Source organism: Mus caroli, chromosome 1 (genome assembly GCF_900094665.2).
Source record: "Mus caroli chromosome 1, CAROLI_EIJ_v1.1, whole genome shotgun sequence".
Taxonomy (NCBI): domain Eukaryota; kingdom Metazoa; phylum Chordata; class Mammalia; order Rodentia; family Muridae; genus Mus; species Mus caroli.
The window spans coordinates 73705435-73709730 of record NC_034570.1 but is presented as its reverse complement, the minus strand read 5'-3'; the positions used below and the strand labels follow the sequence as shown (position 1 = coordinate 73709730).

Here is a 4296-nt window from a genome sequence, read left to right as displayed (position 1 = left end):
GATATTAGCCCAAAACTTAGGATACCCAAGATATATAATACAATCTGCTAAGCACATGAAACTCAAGAAGAATGAAGACCAAAGTGGGGTCACTGTACCCCTTCTTAGAATTGGGAACAAAACATCCATGGAAGGAGTTACAGAAACAAAGATTGGAGCTGTGACGAAAGGATGGACCATCTAGAGACTCCCTTGTATTTTCTATGGACATCTCTGTCCTTAGTGACCAAGGCTTGGTGTTCCTTTTCCTTGGGGTCTTTAATTCTCTTAACTACTAAAACTTCAGGTTTCTCAAATGCATTTCCTGCTTCAAACGTTTCCTGGTACAACTTAATCATCATGAGTTGGCTAAAATTTCCCAGAGAACAATTAAGGCAGTCAGCCTTTGCATCCAGAACCCCTTGTCCCAATATGCCTGGGTTGGCTGCTTGAATGGGCAGGGCCAGAACAGTTTCTTCCTATAGGCGTCAAAGCCATTTCGTCCACTACTAATGCCTTCAATCCCTTTTCCAAAAATGTTTACCAAAATTTGTATTTGAGGACAAATATGCTATTAAAAAAATCAAAACAGACAAGCATGCAAGAAAGAGCAACACCACCTGTGTACTAGAAAGCCAGAGATGCATTGTTCAGGTTGATGATGCTCCTACCACCAAATCTGTGTCGGGCAGCCACATTCGCATCCATGTCGCACCTATCAGTGAAAAACTGGAGCTCTGTGATGTCATAGTCTAATTCAAGAGACAAATGTATCTCATAAAAGAGGAACAGGTGAGAACACGTGAGCAGATTGGTTTAAAACTTTTTCTGAGCTGGAGATGTGGGTTGTCTTGACTAACATGCAGAGACCCTAGGATTCAACATCATACAAAGCCAAAAGTGAGAGCACACCGCCTTAATCCCAGGACTCAGGAGATGGAGGCAGGTACATCAAAAGGTCAAGTCCTTCCTGGATCATTAGATGTTCTCTAGGAAAAATAGCCCTATTACTCTACTTAGCTTGCTCAGTTTAAGGTCATTGTTCAAGGAGGAAAGATGACTGACAGGAACACTTCCAGATATCTTTAGCATTCATCAAATCCTGACAGATAGGGAGACGTTAGCCTGTATTATAGATTCAGATCTCTCCTAGGGCCTCAATGCTAGGCTGAGCATAAAGAACAAAGAGCATCCTCGGGAGACCTATCTCTCAAAGTATTTTAGCTGCAGGCAAAAGAAAAGATAGGGTGAAGGTCAGTTAGTATATTAGGACACACCCCTTGAATGCTGTTTATCACTAACTACTAACAACTTCAATGGGTTCCTACCTAAAGAGACTGACTCTTGATGCCTGTACAATAACTAAACATTTTCCATTCATTCAGTCTGTGATTGAAAACAAATATAGTCAGAGAACACTCTTCTTCCATCATGTAGGAATAAAGACAAACCACTGAGGTTTTTCCTATGGTGTCTGTGTATCATTAACCCCAGACACTCATGGTCAATGATTCCCATGGCCTTTTCTAAAAGAAGAGAGAAGAAATACTGTGTTTCCTAGGTGTCATATTTCTGCTTAATTATTTGGATTTACAAAAAAAAAACTGAAAATTTTTAACTTACAACATTATTCACCTTGAATTCAGGGAAAGAGTAATTTTCTGTTGTCTGGAATTTTCTAAAGGGTGATTCCCTGTGGAAGTCAGATTTCCAGCCACATCTTCTATTGCTGGCCCCCTTCCACCTCTTCTTGATTATTTCAAAATTATTTGTTACTTAAATCATCTCAGAACTGTATACACAAGTGCTGTATTTACATTCCCGCTTCTCCCTTGCCCCTCCTGTGTCTCTTCAACTCCTTGTCAAATTATTAACCTCTTCTTCATTACTGTTGTGCACGTGTACATGCACACACACACACACATACACACACACACATACACACAAGCTGTCATCTGCATTTGTCCCAGTTCTGAAACTCATGTAGACACTCATCGATGTCTTAACACCACAAGAAACACAAAGCACTCTCCTTCAAGGACAAAATGAGCAGTTTCGCCTTCACTCATTCATTCATCTCCAATCTCAGGTATAATTCATTCATTCATGAACCCTCACCTTTTCTTTTCTCTTTTTTTTTTTTTTTTTTTTTTTTGGTCTTCCTTAGTCTTAGGATGTTCAGTTTAGGCACAGCTGCTACAGACTAAGAACTCTGGGAAATTGGGGGAAACAACCAAGTCTTTCCACATAGATGAAAGCACTGGTCTCTGAAACACCCTTGATTTTTGAAATAACATTTTGGCCAGCATCTTAGTTTATATTTCCTGTTGCTGTGAAATAAAAGCCTGACCTAAAGCAACTTCAGGGAGGAAGGTTTAACCTGGCTCACTGGCTCAAGTCATGCTTCTTAAGAGTACTGTCCAGCACGGCAAGGAACCCTTAGTAAAAGGAAGACAAAAGCTTGAGACAGATGCTCACGTTGCATCTGCCACTGAAAAGGAAAGGGCACGGATGCATGTACTCAGCTCTCTTTCTCTTTTGTATTCAGTCCATGACCCTAAACCCAGTGAACGGCACTGCTCAGTTTTAGCCTGAGCCTTCCCACCTCATTTAATCCTGGTAACATAATCCCTCACAGGAGTGTTTCCTGGGAGAGCCTATCTCCCTGGTAATTCTGGATTCTGACGAGTTGGTGGTTAACAGTAGCCATCACAGCCAATTAAGCAGCTTAAAATTATTTGTAATAAGAAATTACAAATCTCTTATGAATATGAAGAGATTTAGCACTGAGGGGCACGAGAAGAAATGGACAGCTCAGGAGGAAAAGATTATCTGTTCCCATTACTGTATCATTTAACACGCTAGAAAAAGCAATTGGCTAAATGGCAGCATTGAAAGGGTATTCATAGGAACAACAATATGAACTAACCAGTACCCCCAGAGCTGTGTCTCTAGCTGCATATGTAGCAGAGGTTGGCCTAGTCAGCCATCAATGGGAGGAGAGGCCCTTGGTCTTTCGAAGATCATATGCCCCAGTACAGGGGAATACCAGGGCCAGGAAGTGGGAGTGGGTAGGTTGGGGAGCAGAGCAGTGGGAGGGGATAGGGGACTTTCAGAGAGGAAACTAGGAAAGGGGATAGCATTTGAAATGTAAATGAAGAAAATATCTAATAAAAATAAAAGAATCCTTGCAAAGAGAGAATAAACAGATTATTGTTAAGTTTGGTATTGAAAATGACTAAAATATTACCTGTAGCAGACATTTTCTTCTCAACTTCACATTTTAATAAACTGCAAAAATATCCTAAATTCTCCTGTATCTTCACTGCTTTCCTGGTATTTTTAGGGTCACACTGAAGCTTGATCTCTAATCTAAACCCCAGTATTAAAGAGCTGATCTTCTAGAAGCTATTCCAAGAAGAACAGCATTACAATCTTGGAGTTTAGATGAGAGTCTCAACACTCCAAGAAACTGCATGTGGCTTCTAACTCTGAGTTCAACACAATATAAACTGAACTAAGACTCACTTAGAAGCCTCATTGTGCAAGCCAAACCTTTGAGGAGCTAATGTCAGCCTCTCTAGAAGGGGTTAAATAATCTTTACCTACTTCTGATGGCAACCTTCCAGGTAGACAACCACTGAAATTGTAAAAGTGATAATTTGCCATAATAATTGTCAGTCTTTCAGTGAAAGGTATACAAAATTGAAATCAAAATGCCTCCTCTCTAACACATCTATAAGATCTTTAGGATCATTAATAGGTCCTTTTAAGTCTTGGATCCTCAGTCTGATACATGAAGATATTGTAGCATTCTCTACCTCTCAAAGATTTAATAACCTAAACTATGCAAAGTAGAAAGTAGCCAACTGCCAGGAAGTGCTGACGAGGTAATTGTCCTGAGAGAAGTGACATTAGGAACAAGATGTGGTTTTTACATTCAAAGGTAATGAGAGTAGAGATGCATTCAGAATCCAAGCCTGCACAGCAAGTTAGGGACACCCTGTTTACATCACCAAAAAAAAAAAAAAAAAAAAAAAAAACTCATTTTCTGTCTCATGGTCCAATATCCTTTCTGCAGCTTAAATTCTGCACAAGACAATGTCAGCCTTTTTTTCAGCAACTTACATAGATTTAAGCAATGAATAACACCAAAGCACTTCTTCAATCAAAAATTATGTGATACATCTTCTTTTAAAAATATAACACAAACAGGGACACAGTGAAACTAACAGAAGTGATGGAACAAATGGACTTAACAGATATCTACAGAACATTTTATCCTAAAACAAAAGGATATACCTTCTTCTCAGCACC

The 4296-nt window shown here is 39.6% G+C and overlaps 1 long non-coding RNA gene across 1 annotated transcript in view; it reads right to left on the bottom strand.

The window, feature by feature from the left end:
* The window catches only part of LOC110294591, a 30808-nt gene extending 30146 nt beyond the window's left edge, over window positions 1-662 (bottom strand). Inside the window, exon 1 of the long non-coding RNA XR_002377957.1 lies at window positions 600-662. This is a non-coding gene — a long non-coding RNA (uncharacterized LOC110294591). The remainder of the gene's footprint in view (window positions 1-599) is intronic.
* Window positions 663-4296: the final 3634 nt, after the last annotated feature.